Raw genomic sequence first — 23069 nt, 5'->3', positions numbered from 1 at the left:
GGCCCTACAGCAATTCTTCAACCTAACCAGATACTACATAGTAAAAATTTACATGGTCTTGTCAGAACTAGATTTTTAGAACATGTAAATTGACATGTCCTAACAAACATCCTCTGAAAAGAAAGTGCATATGTTGAAAGGAGCCAAATCTTCAACTTGAGACATACCCTAAGCATCTTTTTATATCCAAGACCACATCTCAGGGTAGTGATAGACTTATATTTAACATGGGAGGCCAGGTAGACCACATTTGATATAATTTATGGGCTTCACTGTCTGGAAAGGGTAGTCTCAAACTGGATGGCCATTGTTCATGAACACTGAAAACGTTCGTTCAGCATAGAATAGAGGGCACAATGAGGGTTGGAAGAGACCTCAGGAGGTCATCTAGTCCTACCCCCTCCTCAAAGCAGGACCATTTCCAATTAGATCATCCCAGCCAAAGCTTTGTGTAGCCAGGTCTTGAAACCTGCAAAGATTTCAAGACCTGGCTACACATTCCATCACGTCTCTAGGTAGCCCGTTCCAGTGTTTTACTACCTTTCTAGTGAGAAAATTCTTCCTAATATCTAATCTAAACTTCCCTTGCTGCATCTTGAGACTATTGCTCCTTGTTCTGTCATCAGCCACAACTGAAAACAGTCTAACTCCATCCTCTTTCAAACCCCTATTCAGGTAGTTGAAGGCTGCTATTAAATCACCCCTCCGTCTTCTCTTCTCTAGACTAAATAAGCCCAGTTCCCTCAGCCTGTCCTTGTATAAGCCCAGTTCCCTCAGCCTGCCTTTATAAGTCATGTTCCCCAGCCCCATCACCATTTTTGATGCCCTCCGCTGGACTGTCTCCACTTTGTCCACATCCTTTCTGTAGTGGGGGGCCCAAAGTAGAAACAGTACCACAGGTGTGGCCTCACCAGTCCTGAATAGAGGGGAATAATCACTTCCCTTGACCTACTGGCAACACACCTACCAATGCAGCCCAGTATGCTGTTAGCCTTCTTGGCAAAAAGGGCACACTGCTGGCTCATATTCAGCTTATTGTCCACTGTAACCCCCAGGTCATTTTCTGCAGAGTTGCTTCCAAGCCATTCAGCCCCCAGCCTGTACTGGTGCATGGGATTGTTCCCTCCTAAGTGCAGGACTTTGCATATTTCATAGATTTCATAGACATTAGGGCTGGAAGGGACCTCAGGAGATCATCGAGTCCAGGCCCCTGCCCAAAGGGCAGGAAGTCAGCTGGGGTTATAGGATCCCAGCAAGATAAGCATCCAATTTACTCTTGAAGGTGTTCAATGTAGGTGCTTGAACCACCTCCACTGGCAGACTGTTCCAGACCTTGGGGGCTCAGACAGTAAAGAAATTTTTCCTTATGTCCAGCCTGAAATGGTCTTACAGGAGTTTGTGACCGTTCGACCTCGTCATCCCTTGGGGCGCTCTGGTGAACAAACGTTCCCCCAGATCCTGGTGGTCACCCCTGATAAACTTATAGGTGGCCATCAGATCACCCCTGAGCCTGCACTTTTCCAGGCTAAAGAGTCCCATGGCTCTCAGCCTGTCATCGTAAGATCTGTTTTCCTGACCTCTGACCATGCGCGTGGCTCTCCTCTGGACTCTTTCAAGCTTCTCCACATCCTTTTTGAATTGTGGAGCCCAAAACTGGACATAGTACTCCAGCTGCGGCCTCACCAAGGCCGAGTACAAGGGGACAATGACGTCCCGGGATTTGCTCGAGAAGCATCTATGGATGCAAGCCAGCGTTTTGGTCGCTTTACTAGCCGCAGCATCGCATTGCAGGCTCATGTTCATCTTGTGGTCAATGATGACCCCCAAGTCTCTTTCTTCTGTAGTGCTATCCAACGTAGCACTGCCGAGCCTATAAGGATGCTGCAGGCTTTTCCTCCGAAGCTGAAGAACCTTGCATTTTTCGGTGTTAAACACCATGAGGTTCTCGTCTGCCCATTTGCTGAGCTTGTCCAGTTCAGCCTGGATCACCCGCCTATCTTCTGGCGTGGATGCTTTGCCCCAAAGTTTGGTGTCATTGGCGAACTTGGCCAGTCCACTTCTGACTCCAATGTTCATATCATTAATGAAGATGTTGAACAGGATGGGTCCCAGGACAGAGCCTTGAGGGACCCCACTGGTCACAGGGCACCACGATGAGTGACTGCCATCAATTACAACCCTCTGGGTCTGACCATGGAGCCAATTTCCCAGCCAGCGGATCGTGGTGGAGCCAAGGCCACAACTGACCAGTTTGGCCAAGAGGTGATCATGGGATACCAGATCAAAAGCTTTTTTGAAGTCAAGATATATGACATCAATCTCTTCTCCCTTGTCCAGGTGATAGGTCACCTGGTCATAGAAGGAAATGAGATTGGTCAAACAAGACCTACCCGCAACAAACCCGTGCTGGCTATCCCTTAGAATGTTAGCCTGGGCCAGTCCATCAAGGATGACCTCCTTAATAAACTTTTCTAAGATCTTCCCCAGGATAGAAGTCAGGCTAATGGGCCTGTAGTTAGCTGGATCCACTCTCCTTCCTTTCTTGAAGATCGGCACCACATTGGCCTTCTTCCAGTCTTCGGGCACTACACCAGAGCGCCAGGAGTTTTCAAAGATCCGTGGCAGGGGCTGGGCTATGACGCTTGCCAGCTCCTTGAGTACCCTGGGGTGCAGGTTGTCAGGGCCAGCTGACTTGAAGGTATCCAGCTTCTCAAGGTGTTCCTTCACGAGGTCAGCATTTATGGAGGGCAGGGGATCCCCATCACCCGGATCTCCCTGTCCCATAGGAGGCATGGGCGTCCCATGGGACTAATGAAAGACTGAAGCAAAGTACCTATTTAATAGGTTGGCTTTTTCCTGGGCGTGAGTTGCCAGTAGCCCCATCTGGTTTAGCAGGGGTCCAACATTGCCCTTGCTTTTCCTTCGGCTCCCCACATATCTGAAAAAGGACTTTTTGTTGTCCTTGATGCTTGAAGCTAGTTGGAGTTCAGTTGCAGCCTTGGCTTTCCTGGTTTGCTCCCTGCAGGACTGGACCAGTGCAGAATAATTCTCCTTGGAGGTGAATCCCATCCTCCATCCTTTGTAGGCTTTCCTTTTTAGCCGCAGGAGGTCCGCTAGGTCCCTGGAGAGCCAGGAGGGCTGCTGTGCCTTCTTGCTGCCTTTTCTCCGTGTTGGAATAGATTTAGCTTGTGCATTGAGGATCGCTTCCTTGAGAAGCAACCACTCTTCTTGAACTCCCATCTCCCTGGGGTCATGGTCCTTGATGAAACTCATGCAATTCCTTTTGGCCCAATCTTCCAATTTGTCTAGGTTACCCTAAATCCTAGCCCTACCCTCCAGCATATCTACTACTCCCCCAGCTTGGTGTCATCTACACAGTTTCTGGGGGTGCACTCTATGCCATCTTGCAGGTCATTGATGAAGACACTGAATAAAATTGCCCCAGGACCAACCGCTTGGGGACTCCACTTGAGACCGGCTACCAACTATACATCAAGTCATTGACCACTGCCCTCTAAGCCCAATGATCCAGCCAGTTTTCTATCAACCTTAGAGTCTATTCATCCAGGCCACACTTGCTTAGCTTGCCTGGAAGAATATTGTGGGAGATCATATCAAAATCCTTTGTAAAATCAAGGTATACCACAACCACTTGTCTCCCTGCATTCACAGAGCCAGTCATCTCATCATAGAAGGCAATCAGGTTGGTAAGGCATGTCTTGCCTCTGGTGAATCCATGCTGACTATTCCTAATCACCTTTTTCTCCTCCAAGTGCTTAGAAATGTACTCCTTGAGGATCTTCTTCATGATTTTTCCAGGGACTGAGGTAAGGCTGACTGATCTGTAGTTCCCTGGATCCTCCTTGTTTCCTTTCTTAAATATGGGCACTATGTTTGCCCTTTTCCAATCATCTGGGACCTCTCCTGATCACCATGAGTTTTCAAAGCTGATGACCAGTGGCTGTACAATCATATCAGCCAACTCCCTTAGCACCCTCAGGTGCATCCCATTTGGCCCCATGGACTTGTATATATCCAGCTTTTCTATGTAGTCCCTAACATGTTCTTTCACCACTGTTGTGTGCTCACCTCCTCCCAAAACTGTGCTGCCTGGTGCAGTAGTCTGGGAGCTGACCTTGCCTGTGAAGGCTGAGGTGAAATTGGCACTGAGCACCTTAGCCTTTTCTGCATCCTTTGTTACAAGGTTACCTCCCCCATTCAGTAAGGGACTCACACTTTCACTGATCCTCTTGTTGCTACCAACATACTTGTGGAAACCTTTCTTGTTATCTTTCACATCCCTTGCTAGCTGCAACTCCATTTGCACTTAGTGACTTCATGCCCCTGTGCCCGAGCAATGCTTTTATATTCTTCCCTATTTATTTGTCCAAGCTTTCGCGTCTTATAAGCTTCCTTTTTCTGATTTAGTTTATTGACAGTTCCCTGGTAAGCCAAGCTAGTCTTCAGATGTATTTGCTAGTCTTCCTGCACATTGGGATGGTTTGTTCATGTGCTCTCAGTAAGCCTTCTTTAAAGTATAGCCAGTTCTTCTGGAATGACTTCCTAGGGGATCCTGCCTATGAGTTCCCTTAGTGAGTTGAAGTCTGCTTTTCTGAAGTCTAGGATCTTTTCTTTGCTGTTCTCCTTCCTTCCTTTCCTCAGGATCCTGAAATCTATCATTGCATGGTCACTGCTGCCCTTGTTGCCATCTACTAGTATATGACCTGCCAATTCTTCCCTGTTTGTGAGTAACAGGTCAAGAAGAGCATGGCCCCTACTTGGTCGCTGTGGCACTTGCACTAGGAAGTTGTCCCCGGCACTATCTAAAAACTTCCTGGATTATCTGCATACTGCTGTATTGCCCTCCCAGCAGATGTCAGGGTGACTGAAGTCCCTTATGAGAGCCAGGGCCTATAATTGAGAAACTTCCACTAGTAGTTTGAAGAAAGCCTCATCTATCACTTTCTCCTGGTCTGGTGGTCTATAGCAGCATGTTGTGTGAAGAAGACCTGAGAGCAGAAGTCTCAAACACCCATGCAGCCTGTACAATACTGCCTATAGATGTGACTAGCTCCATCCAATTCCATAGACTTTCTAGATGGAGCTGTCTCTGGGAGTAGTGCAAAATTACAACCAGCAGTGGAACTGTGTTCTAGTCTACCACTTTTAATTTGGAATTTCTTGGCATGATTTTCAAAGGGATTTTCAAATAAGAGGCCTCCTGCAAACATTCAGCCATAGGAACTGTGCAAACAGGCAACAGTTCAAATTCTTTGGGCAGACTTTACCTAGAGACATCATTTCCTGCTGTAGAGAGATTTCCATTTAGTTTGTAGATTAAAATGTCAACAGCATGTTTTCCTGGCTCATGGACACACTGTGAAAAACAAATGGAGTAAAATGTGACTATGGCTCAGTTTTGTTCATTGTAGTTCAGATGGGGTGAATGGGCTCATCTAGGTGCCTGCAAGATGAAACTTTGTTCATCATGATTGGGGAAGTACAGTAGGGAGTGTTTGAGTCTATTTTATTGCATTCTTGACATACCAGGCTATTGAGAACATTAATAAATGCTTCTGTTTTGTGAGGGGTCTGACCTGCTGGGGTATGCATGCATAGGCATACATTCAAGGTCTCTTGCTGTTAAGCTATTACTTTTGTTTCATGTGCCTAGCTGAAATCTGTGCTGAAGATCTGCTGGGAGGTGGCATTCTCTAATCCTTGATGCAAACTGATGGATTTAGATAAATTTGGGAAAAAAACCTATTGGGACCCAGATTCTGTATGGATACATCTGTTTCAAATTCATGTTGAAGCTGACCAGATCAATTTTTTTTCCGTTTATTTATGCCTGAGGGAACATTTTACAAATATTTTACAGAACTAAAACAAGTGCACCAGATGTAGGACAGTGAGTCCACTGTCAGACTACTTTATGAACCATGTTTGCACTTCAGAATTGTCCAGTTATGAACGCCTTACCCACATAATCATCAAAAGATGTGTCTGGTCTTTTGCCACTGCAAATGACCTATTAATCGTACATTATTACTGCTTGATACCGTGACAAACCGTTCAAAGGTAGAGGAAGGGCATGCCTACACGTTGCCCTATTTCACTGTAATGATGCGCTACATTGCCGTATGGCATGCTACAGGGAATTAGCCATCATGTGGGTGAACACATGATTGGCAGCTATATCATTGTAGTGGCACACTCCCCCATTTTAGTGTGCCACTATGGCAACTTAGAGGCAAAATCTAACTGTGCACCAAAAGGAAGTACTAAAGTGTGGCACTGTTGCCATACGGCGATGTGTAGATGCACCCAAAGGATACAAACTCCAGCACTGGAGATCCAGGCAGCCGGAACTTCCAGACATTCTTAGCAACGGGTTCTTTGTACGGGTAAATAGTTTCCTATGAAATTTAGCTTTTGTTTCTAAAATTAATTCTGTCTGTCATAATTGTGATGCCTTCCTTCTGTACGCACCTTAATACAATGCTGCCTTCCTCATTCTGCTGACACATTGAAATTATAGCTGTGACAATTTGTACTGCCCTCTTTCTAGTAGTGAGGCATTGATGCTGAAACTGAATAGCAATTTTAAATATAAAACTGCCAGCTGGTCATCACTTAGTTATTTGACAAATGATCATCATAGCAAAAACACCCAGATGTTGCTTTTATTTGACTCAAGGTTGCAAATTTTAAAGATGAAGCCTTTGAAAGCTGTTGCATATTATTTTTAGACTCTGACTCTATTCCCACCCAATCAGAGCATAAACTCCTATCAATGTATGTGAAGTATACTTGTAGTTCTCTGTGAATCCCCATGGCTGCTCTGGCTTCTCAATAGTTAAGAAATTGTGCATGCCTTCCGAACGCCCTCCATACAAATACATCTCAGCTGTTTTCTAATCCGTGGACTAACTGCTAACTCATAAAAGCATTTTTACACATGCTTCAGGAGGTGTGGGAGGACAGGGGGGAAGGGGCAGGGACGCACTTTGATTAGCAAGCTGCATTAATTAAAAGCACACGAGCATCATGTGTATCAGCAACCCCCTGCTGAATAATGGCGGCAGCGTGCTTTGAACTAAAGCTCATAGAACAAGCTTTAGTTCAAAGTGCGCCACCACTATTTTTCGGCGCAGGGATGCTGATACACATGATGCCAAAGTCTGCTGGAACACATTTATTTCTGTGCTCCAGCAGACTTGATTAATCAAGTCTCTGACATGCTGGATTTCCAGTGCATTGGAGCTGGCTCCCTGCACATTTATAGGATCCCTATGTGTTTAAAAACATGGTTAAGATATCATTGAGTAATTGCCTGTAGGTATGCTTCTAAGTTCATATTTAAGTACCTGAATAAATATGTTTTTTTTTAAGTTGGGTTGGAGTGTTCTTGTAACTATGTCTTTTTTTTTTTTTAAATCTTGGACACCCCTGGATCACATTGGCCACTTGCTGAATCTGATGGTTGTTTGCTCTTGCCAGCCCAGAAGGTGGGGTGCAGCTCTGACTGTTGTAGTTGTCTGTGTTGTGCAGTAACAGCCCTACAGAACCATTTATTTAATATCCCATATGTCACCTGAGCTATTGGGCAGATGTGTGAATTTCCCATTAAATGAGAAAATGGTAGGGACTAAAATATAGAGAATATAGATTAGATAGGATATGGCAGTAAAGAGCAAGGAAAAAAAAAGATTATTGCTTATAATAGATGGATGATAATTTGTATTAAAACACACTGGGATTCCTGAGAAAATCATCCTGGCTAAAGGATGGTAAAAGTTCCAGTGAATGCTAGAGGGAGTTCTAATGATTTGGCATTTAGTATATAATGTTGCCAAGAAAAAATAAAAAGTGAGTGGATCTAAAAGGGAGGAATTTGGCTGGGATATTTTTCTAGATCATTGCTCAGTCTGACTAATTTTAAGAGCATGCTTTTTTGAGTTAGTAACTTCTATGAGCTAAAAGCAAATAAAATCAATTTCAAATGGAGCATGTTTCTGCATATTTCAGTGATATCTTTGTTGATGAACTGAGGAAACATTGCTAATCTTTGTAATGATTATATCATTTTTGCAGAAGTGTTGCCCATATACTGTACCAACACTGTCAATGTTGATTTAAGTTCATTAAAGATGATATGCTACTTTATTTTATCAAGATAGATATTGCCAAGTTATCTTTTCTGGAAAAAATTCTAACTAAACTAACTGTACTCTATAAGCCTCAAATGAATTATGATATTCATGTTCACCTTTGTTTTGTTCTCTTAGTTCCTATTTTGCTTCTTATCCTGAGTACGAGCTGAATCTTTCAATATCCAGGATCATTCGTCCCTACTCCTCTTGCTGAAGAGAGGGAAAATGCAAAGGAGTCTTATGCCACTGCTTGCACATGTCATGTAGAAGTCAGGGGCAAAGGCATTCCTTCCCTTTGGGTAAGTGCACAGACCACTCCCTCTTGCCTGCATTGTTATCAGCCTTTCAAAATATGGACAGTTAGGTAGGGACTGCATGTAGGAAGGTGGTTCATATTAAGGTAAGCTATAGTAACGTTGCACATGAGCTGTGAAAAAGGCTTGCCTGTCTCGTCCCAATCTCCTCAGTGGTGTTGCTTTACCTTCTTCCCAGCAATTGGTTTCCTGAGAAGCATGGCCAACACTACAGCCTTTGCAGATGCCTTGGCCAAACATATAATATCTGATTATGGAGGCACAGAACCCTTGCTCTTCATCACAGTGTAGCCTTTATAGATTAGGATTCAGTGAGAATGAGAACATGGCAACCATAAATAATAACAGTTGTACAATCATAGCTTAAACTGTGATGCAACCTTTGGACAAAGCCCAGCTCCGAGCAATTCCTTACTGGTGCTTATTGAAAAACATTCTGAGAGCATCTTAAATGGTTTATTAATCATGGTATTAATGTGTTCAGGAAATTAAAGATCAGCATGCTTTTGAGTCTAGTGCTGGAAAAATTCAGCCCTGTGGGAAGGTAGTTTCTTTTTAAATGAAGCACTAATAAACTATTGCATGGTAAACACCTTTTCTTATTCAAAGAACCTCAAGATAGATTAAGTGGTACTTGTATGGACATTCAGGGCTATATGCAAGTTCACAATGGTGATCATAATCGAATCATAAAAAATTAAATTAGACCTCCAACTGTGTGCATTTCAATCCAAGATAACTGCAGATAACTCCTCTGCAGTTTTCTTAATTTAGTTAAATAAATTTGTCAGCATTATATATGTGCCATCTAATTACTTTACTTACATAGTATTACAATTTTCATACAAACTTAGAGAGATATTAAGAAGTTCATAGCTATGTTTACAATTATGCAAAATGGGCCTATGACTTATATAATATCATTCATGGATTCAGTTTCTCACTTAAAACACATAGAGATGATAGAACCTACAGTTCAAGGGTAAAATATATAATGGCTCTTTGATAAGCTGAGTCTTGAAACCACTTTCGTTGGGGATGGGAGAAATTCTTCCTGTTCGTATGGGAAGAAAATCTCCCTAGCCCTTATAGATGCCTGGGAGGAGAATATGAGAACTTGCAGGAATACTTGCTTGCACTGATTCCATGTAACCAGCTAAATTACACATGCCACCTAACTCTAAATGACACCAAAACACACAGCCTTATCCCAAAGCATACTTTTTCATTAATAAAAGCAAAAGCCACATGAGTGAATGCATCTCTAGAGAACATATTAAGCTATCTGTGTTTGGAATTAAGATGAAGTCTGACTGTGGGATATCTTTTTCTTTTCAGTGGAGGTTTATCTAGTATGAGCATCGTGGTTGATTACATTGTAAAAGAAAAGGACAAACTGCTTTGGGTGCATTTTTGTAAGATACTGTTTGCGTATCAGAATGAAATTTGCCTTCTCTGGCAATTCCTCAATGGTTTTGGTGATATTTATATTTAAGCAAGTGTGCAAGTCTCAACTTTAGAAGCAAAATATGTGTAGGCTGTGTATATGTGTGTTCTAGTCCATATTATAAACAGTTCTGTATATAGAATGGATGAAGCTGGAAATAAGTGGAGATGCCCAAATATACTTGTTGAATGTTAGGATTTCAACGTCCATGGCCCAGTGGCCAAAGTTAGGTTCCAAACTTTATAGCCAGGCATATATAATTGCCTGTTTTGTCAAAAATACCAAACCGCTTCAGCTCCCATTGCTTCCTATTGGGGTTGTGGATGCTCAGGGCTTCTGAAAATCAGGCCATTTTAATTTAAAAGCCTATATATGGATTCAGGCATCTGGCAATGAAAATATTCACTCAAGGTTCTTTCTTTTTAAACATACACATGCTACTTCCAACAATACTTCACTTATCACAATGTGTTACCAAGGTTGTCTGATGCTTTAAGTATTACCTGAGCCTGGAGAAAAGATTTAGCATGGTAGAACAAGGCAAATGAATGCAGAATCAGATTGCCTTACTATTAAATTTGAATTTAATATTACTATTAAATTTGAATCCAGCTAGAGCAACATAATCTGTTTTTATTGAAGACATAAAGAGATCATCAAGCAGATAAATAAAGAGCAAAGGTTGCAGTGACCCTTCACACTTTCTTCCTCTTGCTGCCCTTTAAGCATACATAATATTTATTACTGTCCCTGGACACTGTTCCTCTTCTCTGCCTTCATTAAATTAGGTCCTTGTTAATCCTGAAGGCTCCCTCCCAGCTGTCTGTTTCTGCCTTGTGGATGCATTATCTTCAGTACTGCTAACGCTGACACAACAGTCTAATATTAGAAATGCTGATCGCTGTGACCTCGGGCGCTGGGAAAATTCCAAAGGCCAAGTTTGTCTCTAGTGTAAGCCTAGTATAATTACACATGGGACGAATTTGGCACCTGGCACAGAATTTACTCTTTGCATTACTGGCCCTGGTATCCTTCAGCACCACTGCTTACTGTCTTCTGTTCAATAACAGTAGTTGGCAACTGAAATATAAATTTGATTTGTTGAGGTTATGGATTTTGGAAACACACTAAATTGCTTCTCCTTCCTTGAGCTGTACTTTTGCTATCTGCTAACAAATATATCTGCCATTGAGCTAAGAAATTAGCTTTTTCCGATTCATCTGAATAGTCTGTCTAACCATTATCTTTTGAGTTTGTATCTCTCTGTAGGGCTGGAAAAGTGGATGCTCCTGCTGGTAGAAGCTAACCTTTGTTAAATCTACTTATAAAACATTGTGGTACAAGATTTTCTTTTTAATATTTTTTCCACAAAGAGATAAAAAGCCATACTATATAATGCAACATTCAAGGCATTGTTACTGATGACAGGAGTCTATGGGTGTCTATAGACACGCTCCAGGGCAGAGGTGGGGTGCTTTAATTAGACCAGCTCCGAGGGTTTTGATGAGCTTTACTTAAAGCACCCCCACCGCCATTTCAAGTCATGGGGATGGTGAATATACGACGTGGAGGCTGCTGGAGTGCATGATGAATTGAGTCTGCTCCAACATGCTAATTAGCACACATCAGAGAAGATGTCCCTGTATGGGTCGGACACATATATAGGTGCCCTCCATTTCTGTGTTCTTGTTTTAAAATCCTGACACAGTAAAAGGCAGGTAAATGGGCATATGGTCAGTGTACACTAGTCCTACTACTTTCTAAAATCGTGTTTGTCTTAGGTTATAATCCATATCTAATGTAATTCCTATTACCACTCTACACATCTGTATGACACTATGAGTTAATGTATTTCCCTCTATTTTGTCACCAATTTTTCTATTAGAAGCACAGTATAATACTTGGGACATGGAGATACACCATTTTATTCATAATGGTTGAGAGAAAGGTTTAATTTAGCTTCAATGGAGAAAGTAACTTTAATGTGAGATGTTGCTGTGACCTTTTGTGGGTGAAGAAAAGAAAGACCAGAGATGAAACAACAAGGATCTTACTTATCCCTCCTCATATCAAAACCAAAATGATCGCTTGGTTTCTTAAAGATTAGCCAGGTTTTATAAATATGTGCAATAGAAAATCCCCACATAGTCTAGTGTCGATAATTACATCTATGTTTTGATGTAGTTGTTGAGCCTAAAAAAAGGATGTTTCAAGTTAAGTGCCTTGAAATGGTGACATTCATCTTTGCGACCATCAGCAATATCCCAATGCCTTTTTAGTAAGACAGGCCATGTATTGATATAACTGATAACTTCCTTGTGTTGGTGGGCATTGAGCAAGCATTAGTGTTTCCCCCTTATGCTATCAACCATTTAAGTTTCTATTTATTATCATCTATCTAATTCTCTAATCTTTACAAGTTTTGCAGCCCAATAAACTTGGAAAAAAATGACAAACTTAATGAAGTTTCATCCTTTATTACATTGTAAGGCTTCTATTTTGGGCAATCTTGTTTTTGAAATATAGGTCCCACAAACTATTATGTAAAAAGTGAATAGATAAGGGGATTCTACATAGAGAACAGCTTCTATTGATAAATTGTATTAAATCCTTCTCTGAGATACATAATGAATTTCAGCTTCCAAAAATTCAATTAAATGGCAATACATGCAGTTGCATCAACTTGAAAAAAAACCAGTTTGGACTTGAGGGTCTAGGTGTAGCAAATGCTCCAGATATACTAACTTTTTGCCTTGAAATCAGTGAGCGGCTCAGTCCTGCCCAGCTCCAGGGAAAGGAAATGGGATGATAAATAAAGTTGTGAATCTTGTCATGCCTGTGCATGTGCTATGCTGGTAGGAAAAAGGAGCCAGGGTGGTACTGTAGTGCCATCCCACCCTAATCCCAATCCCAATCCCAATCCCAATCCTAATCCTAATCCTACTCAGATTTTCTTTAACTGCTGTCATACCCATTCAGGAAAGAACTGTTTCAATATTTCTGAAAAGGGTGGCTATGCTTAACAGTCCCATGGGCTCACAGAACACCATTTGTCAGGTTTTCTGTAAAACCGCTGCATGAATATGTGGGTTTTTGGAGGTAGGAGGTGGAACATTCAGTCAGAGCATGCTGAAAAGTTATGTTTTATGGGGGGTAAAGGGGAGCAGGGGTTCCTAAAGGCCACTGCTTTTGTGTAAGGTCTGGAGAACTGTGCTCTGCTATTGTATTTTCTACAATGCAACTGTTGCAATTTCAACTGGCACCAGAATGGCTTGCTGCCACCACTGCGGGGTTGGAAAGGAGGGGTTCTGGCAAGTATCACTGAGTAAAAGAACCCTTGCCAACCTCAGTGACCCAGACACTGTGACCCATTGACCCAGACAATGGTAGCAGGGACCTCAGCCTGACTGCCTCCCCGCCTGCCCATTGACCAGGACTCTTCCCTGGTGTTGGCCCAGGCAGAAGCCTTGAGTCTGGCTTATATATGCCCTGGTCAAAGTAAAGGACGCCGGTGGTGGGGCGGGGAGGAATTCACATGAGGCAAAGTAGTTCTGTTGCCTGCAGCCGCAGAATTGGAGAACCCCATGCTAGTTTAAACGGCAAGTGAAAGTGTGCTTGGAAGCCCACTAGAAGCAGAGAAGAAGATATTAATTTCATGCCGGTGTTGGATAAATACACAGGTACAAGGGGGCCGGGACCCTGGGTTCCCTTGCTAATCATTATCCATCTGGAATTGACAGAGAGGCAGCATGGTCCTGGTGGGTGACTCCCTTATGAGGGGGACAGAGGAAGCGATCTGTCACCCTGATCTCTTAGCCCATGAAGTCTGCTGCCTTCCAAGGGCTCATGTCTGGAATGCAGCTGAAAGAATCCCCAAACTCATCCAGTGTCCCACCCAATTCTGGTGGGCAAGCTGAGGAACTGCAGCATTGATGAATGCATGGTCACATGGGTGGCAAACTGGCTCCAGGGGCGAACCCAGAGAGTGGTGGTGGATGGGTCGATGTTGACCTGGGAGGCAGTGGAGTCCCCCAGGGCTTGGTCCTTGGGCTGGTGCTGTTCAACATCTTCATTAGCGATCTGGATGAGGGTGTGGAGAGCACCCTGTTCAAGTTTGCTGATGACCCCAAGCTGTGGGGTAAAGTGAATACACCGGCAGGCAGGGACTGCATCCAGGCAGACCTAGATAGGTTGGAGAAGGGGGTGGATCTGAACAGGATGCAGTTCAACAAGGACAAGTGCAGGGTGCTGCACCTGGGGAGAGGGAACCAGCATTATGGTTATAGGTTAGGGGCTGACCCTCTCAGCAGCACAGAGGCAGAGAGGGATTTTGGAGTCATGATTGACTCCAGGATGAATATGACTTGCCAATGCGATGAAGCAACAGGCAAAGCCAACTGCACCCTGTCATACATCAACGGGACATCACTAATAGGTCCAGAAAGGTCTTGCTCCCCCTCTATGCAGCTCTGGTCAGGCCGCAGCTGGAGTACTGTGTCCAGTTCTGGGTGCTGCACTTCAAAAAGGACATGGAGAACCTGCAGAGGGTCCAGAGGAGGCCACTTGTATGGTTGAGGGCCTCTGTGGCCAGCCCTATGAGGAGAGGCGGAGGGACCTGAATCTCTTCAGTCTCCGCCAGAGGAGACTGAGGGGGGATCTTGTGGCTGTTTACAACTTTATCAGGGGCCAGCAGCAGGGACTTGGGGAAAGTCTGTTCACCAGGGCCCCCCTTGGAGTCACCAGGAACAATGGCCACAAGCTGAGGGAGGATAGGTTTAGGTTGGATATTAGGAAGAGCTACTTCACTGTAAGGGTGGCCAGAGCCTGGAATAGGCTTCCCAGAGCGGTGGTGCTCTCACCTTCCCTGGAAATCTTCAAGAGGAGACTGGATAGGCACCTGGCTGGGGTCTTATGACCCCTCCACCCCCAGTGCTCCTTCTGGCCCATGGCAGGAAGTCGGAGTAGATGATCTGTCTAGGTCCCTTCTGACTCATTGATTCTATGATTCTATGAGCCCTCTGACCACCACCCCATGCTTCTCATCCATGTGGGCATGAATGACACAGCTTGGAACAATCCTGGCTGGGTTGTGAGTGACTACAGGGCTCATGGGGGCTGGGCTTAAAGGTCTGGGGGCGCAGACAGTTTTTTCATTAATCCTCCCGGTCATGGATATTGGAGGGAAAGGTGCATCGAAGAGGTTAACAGAAGACTCTGGTGATGGTGCCATCATCAGGGGTTTGGCTTCTTTGACTACAGTCCACACCTCAGGGAGAGAGGCAGCAGCTTGTTGGGAAGAGATAGCTTCCACCTCACCCTGAAAAGGAAGAAGCACTTCTCGACCATAATGGCTGACCTACTTGACACGGCTTTAAACTAGGATCGCTGGGGGATGGGTGGTCAACTAACAGTTCGAAACCAAGCCACATCAACCAGGGTATTAATAGGTAGCCCAAGGGAACCTTCTCCAATGGCAGCCCAAGGAAAGGTCACATCGCAGAATGCAGGGAAGCCCAGGGATCCCCATGGCAGGCTCAGCTGCCTGTACACAAATGCCAGGATTTTGGGAAACAAGCAAGAAGAACTGGCCCTTCTCCTGAGTGAGAAAGATTATGATCTCATAGGGATAATGGAGACCTGGTGGGACTCCACCAATGACTGGTCCATAGGTATACAAGGCTATACCTTGCACAGGAGAGACTGTGTTGAGAAGAGGGGTGGAGGTGTAACTGTACGTGAAGGAGCAATACGCTTCCCTTCAGACCAAGTTTAGCAACCAAGGAGGGCATCGTGAGACCCTCTGGGTTAAAATACATGGAGAGCATGGGGAAAGGGATATAATTATAGGAGTCTATTACAGATCTCCCAACGAAGAAGAAGAGCTGGATCTTGAATTCAATACGGAACTGGCTGAGGCAGCATGGTTCTGATGCGTGGTCATGATAGGTGACTTCAGCCTCCCTGACATCTTGTGGGAAGAGCACACAGCCAAATCTTACTGATGTTGTAGCTTCCTCACTTGCATTGATGAGCTCTACCTAATGGAAGATGTCTATGGGCTGACTAGGGGAGAGGCACTGCTGGAACTGGTTTTGGCCAAAGAGGACGATCTGGTTAACAATCTGAGGATCGAGGGAAAGCTTGGTTATAGTGACTATGAACTGATCACTTTCTCTGTTCAATGCAGGGTGGGCAAATCTCTCAGTAAAACAGAAATCCTCAACTTTGGGAAGGCTGACTTTCACAAACTCAGGAGTCTGGTCAGTCAGCCACTAAGAGACCATAGCCTCTCAGAAAGGGGAGTCCACAAGCAATGGTTGTTCCTTAAGGACACAATCCTTGAAGCACAAGACAAGTTCATCCCATCCTCCAGGAAAGATAGTCATCAGGCTGGGAAACTTTTGGACCTCCTGAAAATAAAAAGAGAAGCCTACACCAGTTGGAAAATGGGAAACCTCACCAAGGAGGACTACACAGCACTAGCCTGCCCCTGTAGAGAGTGAATCAGAAGGGCCAAGGCAGAAACTGAACTCAGGCTAGCCACGGGAATTGAGGACAACAAAAAGTCCTTCTTCAGATAGGTGGGAAGTCAGAGAAAGAACAAAGGCAACATTGGACCCCTGCTAAACCAAATGGGGCAGCTAATATCTGATGCTCAGGAAAAAGCCAGTCTCCTAAATGATTACTTTGCATCAATCTTCCAGCTGCCCAAGGGGGTCACCCTGTTGGACAGGACACAAACCATCCAGGGTGTGGGAGATTGGGCCACAATTGACATAGATCAAGTGAGGGAACACCTTGAGAGGGAACACCTCCATTCATAAATCTGAGGGCCTGGATGGAATGCACCTGAAAGTCCTGAAGGAGCTGGTGGACATCATAGCGTGCCCTATGATGAAGATATTTGAGAACTTGTGGCACTCAGGAAAGGTAGTAGAAGACTGGAAAAGAGTCCCAATCTTCAAGAAAGAAAGGAAGGAAGATCCAGGGAATGACAGGCCAATCAGTCTGACATCCATCCCTGGAAAGATCCTGGACAAAATCATCAAAGGTTCCATGAGCAACAGGATAATGGAAGGCAACTTTCTGAGTGACAGCCAACATGGCCTTATTGCTGGAAGGTCTTGCTTGACCAACCTTGTCTCCTTCTATGACCAGGTGATGCATTGCCTGGACAAGGAAGATGAGGTTGATGTCATATATCTTGATTTCAAGAAAGTCTTTGACTTGGTCTCCCATGATGTCCTCATGGTTAAGTTGGGAAACTGTAGCCTTGACCATCTCATGGTCCAATGGCCGGGGAACTGGCTCTGGGGTTGGACCCAAAGAATAATAGTTGATGGGAACAAATCAATATGGCGCAAAGCAACCAGTGGTGTCCCTCAGGGCTAAGTGCTCGGGCCAGTACTCTTCAACATCTTCATTAATGATCTGGATTCGGCATCAGATGCTGACTGGTGAAGTTCATGGATGACACTAAACTATGTGGGAAGGCAGTCACATTGGAGGACAGACTGGGGATACAGGGCAACCTGGACAGGCTTGCAAGATGGGTGTACCAAAACCTGATGGCAGCTCCACCTGGGGACGAAAAACCAGCATCATACTTGTAGGCTCGGCAGTCCTACTCTCTCTAGCACCACAACTGAAAGAGACTTAGAGGTCTCGATTGACCACAAGATTAACATGAGCCACCAATGTGATGCCTTAGCTGGCAAAGCAAACCAAACTCTGGCATACATCCACCAGTGTATCTCAGGCAAAACCATGGACGTCATTCTCCCGCTTTACTTGGCCTTAATGAGGCTGCAGCTGGAGTACTGCATCCAGTTTTGGGCCCCCCACATCAGGAGGGACGTAGATAAACTTGAGAGAGTTCAAAGGAGATCCACTCTCATGATCAAAGGCCAAGAGAGTAAGTCTTACAAGGAAAGGCTGAGGGACATGGGACTCTTCAGCCTGGAGAAGAGAAGGCTCAGGGGGCACTTGGTGGTAGCCTGTAAGTATATAAGGGGTGTGCACCAGGATCTGGGAGAACAGTTGTTCACCAGGTCTCTCCAGGGATAACGGGGTCTAACAGCCACAAACTTCTGGAAAGCCAGTTTAGATTGGACATAAGGAAAAACTTCTTTACAGTCCGAGTGTCAAGGGTCTGGAACAGACTCCCCCCAAAGGTGGTGCAAGCTCCTACTCTGGACTCATTCATAGTTTCATAGTTTCTAGGGTCGGAAGGGACCTGAGCAGATTATCTAGTCCGACCCCCTGCCATGGCAGGAAAGAGTACTGGGGTCAAACAACCCCAGCAAGATGTGCATCTAACCTCCTCTTAAAGACCACCAGGGTAGAAGCCTGCACCACTTCTCTTGGAAGCTGGTTCCAGACCCTAGCACCTCCTGATATCTAACCTAAACCTACCCTCTGCCAGCGTTATTCCTGGTCACTCTTGGCGGTGCTCGGGGGAACAGTGACTCCCCCAGTGCCTGCTGATCCCCCATGACTAGTTTATAACAGGCCACAAGATCCCCCCTCAGCCTTCTCTTTTGGAGGCTGAACAGGTTCAGGTCCCATAGCCTCTCTTCATAGGGCCTGCCCTGTTGTCCCTTGATTATATGAGTGGCCCTCCTCTGGACCCTCTCCATACTGGCCACATCCCTCTTGAAGTGTGGCACCCAGAACTGGACGCAGTACTCCAGCTGTGGCCTGACCAGTGCCGCATAGAGGCGGAGGATCACCTCTGTGGACCTGCTTGAGATGCATCTGTGGATACATGCCAAGGTGCGGTTGGCCTTCCTAACTGCCTCTCCACACTGCCGGCCCATGTTCATCTTGGAGTCAGTGATGACCCCCAGATCCTTTTCCGCCTCTGTGCTGACAAGAGGAGAGTTCCCCAACCTGTAGGTATGGTGTCGGTTGTTCCTCCCGAGGTGCATCACCTTGCACTTGTCTGTGTTGAAACCCATCCTATTCTCGTCCGCCCACCCTTGTAACCTGTCTAAGTCTGATTGTAGCCCATTGCATTCTTCCAGTGTGCCCACGTCCCCCCACACCTTAGTGTCATCAGCAAATTTGAACAGAGTTCTTTTTACCCCCTCGTCCAAATCACTGATGAAGATGTTGAACAGTGCGAGCCCGAGGACCGAGCCCTGCAGAACCCCACTGCCCATGTCCTTCCAGGTTGAGAAGGACCCATCCACTACCACCCTCTGGGTGCGGTCCTCCAGCCAGTTGGTGATGCATTAGACTGTGTGGGTGTCTACACCACAGCCCCCCAGTTTCTTAATGAGAACAGGGTGAGAGACAGCGTCAAAAGCCTTCCGGAAGTCCAGGAAGACTATATCCACTGCTACCCCTGCGTCTAATGATCTGGTGATCTGATCGTAAAAGGCCACCAGGTTGGTCTGACAGGACCTGCCACTGGTGAACCCATGTTGGTTGCCCCTAAGCATGCAGTCTCCTGCTGGCCCCTCCTGGATGTGTGCTAGCATAATTTTCTCAAACAGCTTGCCTAGGATAGAGGTAAGACTAACCGGCCTATAGTTTCCCGGGTCCTCCTTCCTGCCTTTTTTGAAGATGGGGACCACATTGGCCCTCTTCCAGTCCTCCGGTACCTCACCAGAGCACCATGAGTGCTCGTAAAGTTGTGCCAGGGGACTTGCAATGACCTCGGCCAGTTCCTTTAGAACTCTAGGGTGGAGATCATCTGGGCCAGCTGACTTGAATACATCCAACCCCTCCAGAAGCTCCCTAACTAAATCCTCGCTAACCCGTGGCCCAGGTGTGCCTCCCCTGGGGCCCGAGGGGGGCCCAGCAGGGAGGTGGCTGTTCTGGTCCCTACTTAGGAAGATGGAGGCAAAGAAATCGTTAAACATGTTAGCTTTGCTGTCTGGTGTGACAACCAAGTTTCCCATCGCGTCTTGCAAGGGCCCCACATTACCCAGGACCTTCTTTTTACCCCCTATGTACTTAAAAAAGGACTTCTTATTGTCCTTAATCTGGGAAGCTAGTCCCAGTTCCATCTCTGCCTTGGCCTTCCTAACTACCCCCCTACATCCCCGAGCAACTACAGAATAGCCCTCCCTGATGATGACCCCTTCTTTCCAGTGGGTGTAAGCCTCCTTTTTAGCAAGGAGACATTCCCGGATGCTTTTGGTGAGCCACGGAGGCTTGTGTGTTCTCCTGCTCCCTTTGATTCTCATTGGGATTGCTGTAAACTTGTAAAATTGCAAAAAACATTTGAATGCTTATCTTGTTGGGATCATTTGACCCCAGCAGACTTCCTCCTATGGCAGGGGGGATGGACTCGATGATCTCATGAGGTCCCTTCCAACCCCTAATGTCTACGAAATCTATGGACCTGGTGGGCATGCTGGCTGGTGGGCCACTGTCATCGTGGTGGGCAATCTGTGAGCCCGCTTGAATGTTAAGCAGACCTACTTTATAAGTAGCGGGCCATTTCTGTCAGCATTCATTCATTCATTAATTTATTCATTCTTACATATTGTCACTCATTGCCTCACCAGGTATGTAAGAAACTGTGAGCAGAGACTGGAGTCTTGACACATGGGTGACTGGTGAGTAGTCCTATGTTGCACCATGGCCTGAAAGGGACCCTGTGGGTGACCCTCATTGGCATACCCATCAGTTCATGGCTCATTGATTAGCTACATCTTCCACATATTTTGGGTGCCAAAAATTGCAAAAAAAATCCTGAGCAAGCATGCTCATAAGAAACAGAGTTGCCAACATGGCATCAGCATGTCTGTTGTTCAAACTTTTTGCACCAAAATGAGGGTTGGAGTCGAGTGAAGTTTCCTTGACCTGGCCACCTGGAAACCTATAAATTAAGGGCACAGCAGCCTAGCTATGGGTACCCCTTATTGATACGAGATGTCTGATGCTGAGGAGAAAAAAGAGCAGACCAGGGAGATAACAGAGCAAACCAGGGTGCATAAGACTAGGACCACTTGGTCCTATGCAGAAACTAAGAGCCTGGTATGGGTGCTGGAGGACCCTGAGGTGTTAATCCAGTTTGGTATTAGCAACAGCCTGAGTGCAAACTTGCATATATACCTACATGTGTCCAGGAGATTTGCTGAGTGGAGGCACAAGAAGACAGCGGTCCAGTGCAGAGTGAAGGCCAAGAATATGAGGGCTGCTTTCCAATGTAAAGTAGCAAGAGCTCAGTGGCAGGGCACCCCTATGCTTAACATGCTGCAATATTGGTACTTGAAATTCAGGCAAGGAAATGATCAGAGGTCTCTGGGCTGCCCTCCACTCCTGAGACCTAACTGAACCATGGATCTGAGTCTGAATCATGCTTCCTCGAGTGTGAAAGACTTTGGCAGTTCACTAGTACTGGTCCTTGAAGAGTCCACTTAAGAGGAGAGGCCTGGGACATCATTCTCCATAGCCGGTATGTAAAGCCCCGGGGAACCTGTAAGTCAACTGTCTTCTGAACTGACACCTGCAATTAGCTGGACTGTGATGTGAAGTGGGGGAGGGATTGGATTGGCATCGGACACTACTTTAAAAGACTCGGTGAATTAGGCAGTGCAGGGCAATTGTTTGCAGCCGCTCAGGTTCTGCAGTCCAGCAACTTGGAGAGACAGGCAAGCACTTCTCGGTCATTTTTGCCTGACTGCTTCTTATCTGCTTGCCTGATTCGCTGAGCACAGAGCTCTCAAAAAAAGCTCAATTCCCTGCATTTTCAGCTCCACTTGTAACACTGCTGCCACTGAAAAAATGATGCCTGGAGAGAGAGGATTGTCAGAGACATCATTACCTGTGTGGTGTGGTTGCACGAAATTGCATGACAGGCACGTTGTGTCTGTGGCCGAGGGTGTCGTCCAGACAACGCGGCAGGGGGCATTCATGAGAATGGGAGAGAAAAGGGCAGTCCAGCTCAGAAATGTAGAAAACAGTATTGCTTTTCTTCTGTGAAAGTAATTGATTTTTGTTGATTATTGCTTATTGCTTGTCATTTAAAACATGCCTATTGTTATTGCTTATTGTTATAAAAGTTGTAATAAAAGTTGTTACAACTTAAAAAGTCGTTGATTATTGGTTGAGGTTTTAAAAGTTGAAGAGTATTGCTTGTCGATTATCATTACCTTGTGACGTTTGGTAATTTATGTAAATTATGCTTAATACTAGCCAACTGCCTGTCAAGAATGATGGGGGTGGGGAAGGGCAGTGACAGAGCAGCACCACGCAATGCCCTGCACTGGTGCCGCTCTGCCTCTGGCCCCATGCATTGCCTCCCTGCCCCGGTCCATCCCCTCCATTCCCTGCCGTTGTGGTGGTGCTCCACTGTGCCAGTCTGTCCCTGCCATCCCCCTCTGCCTCCAAGGAGCAGATTGCCTGTCATGAACGAAGGACGACTTACATGTAAGAGGAACCAACAGGTAGATTTTACTTTTTATATGTATATAAATAAAGTAAATATGTTGAAAATTTAAATGAAGTACCCCGAACGTGTAAAGATATGAACTGCTTCCTTCTTCTGTGATTTGATATGCCATTGGGGTTGGTTCTCCAATGTTCCTTTGGGGTGCTTACAGTTTGGTTAAGCATCCCAATGGTGTGGCAGGAATCGAGTATCATCAAATATCTTCTTAAAGACTTTGTTTTTGGTGAGTATTTTTTTGTCGCTGTTCAGATTTCCTTGTTTGTTTGCCAGTGGTGAACTGTATATTTTTAAGTTGTTTTCATTCCTGTTTCTCGTTAGGGCTACATACAATTGTCCATGGGAAAACACTAGTTCTGGTAAGTAGAGGCCGACAAGAGTAAAAAATTTGTCATTGTGTTTTATTAATCATCATTGTAAATGCTGCTATTATGGGAAACTGTCTCGTTTTCAGAATGAATTGTAGTTGCATGTTCAATGGAGCCAAATCAATCTGAGGAATAATGATGCCATTCTCCTACATTAGCACCTGTAATTATTTCAGCATCTATGAAATTATGGTGTAATCCTCTTATTATCAGTCCAGTTCCATTGCACAATCACATTTTTGGATTCATATTTCTGAGTAACATAACAATAGCACCAATTTTCAATTGCAATTCATGTGGTGGGAGTCCTGATGCTCTTTGCGCATTTAAAAATTCAATGGGATAAGTAGATTTTCAGAATCATCCGTGATTATAGAC

The 23069-nt window shown here is 45.1% G+C and overlaps 1 long non-coding RNA gene across 1 annotated transcript; it reads left to right on the top strand.

The window, feature by feature from the left end:
• The first annotated feature begins 8295 nt into the window (after positions 1 to 8295).
• LOC149875271 (uncharacterized) lies at positions 8296 to 21901 on the top strand. The gene is made up of 3 exons (XR_016440017.1): positions 8296 to 8455; positions 20438 to 20488; positions 21002 to 21901. It is a non-coding gene; the product is annotated as an uncharacterized LOC149875271 (long non-coding RNA).
• Positions 21902 to 23069: the final 1168 nt, after the last annotated feature.

The sequence above is a fragment of the Crocodylus siamensis genome, chromosome 1 (genome assembly GCF_052110815.1).
Source record: "Crocodylus siamensis isolate JL-2025a chromosome 1, ASM5211081v1, whole genome shotgun sequence".
NCBI classification, from domain to species: domain Eukaryota; kingdom Metazoa; phylum Chordata; order Crocodylia; family Crocodylidae; genus Crocodylus; species Crocodylus siamensis.
This window is presented reverse-complemented; position numbering and strand designations above follow the sequence as displayed.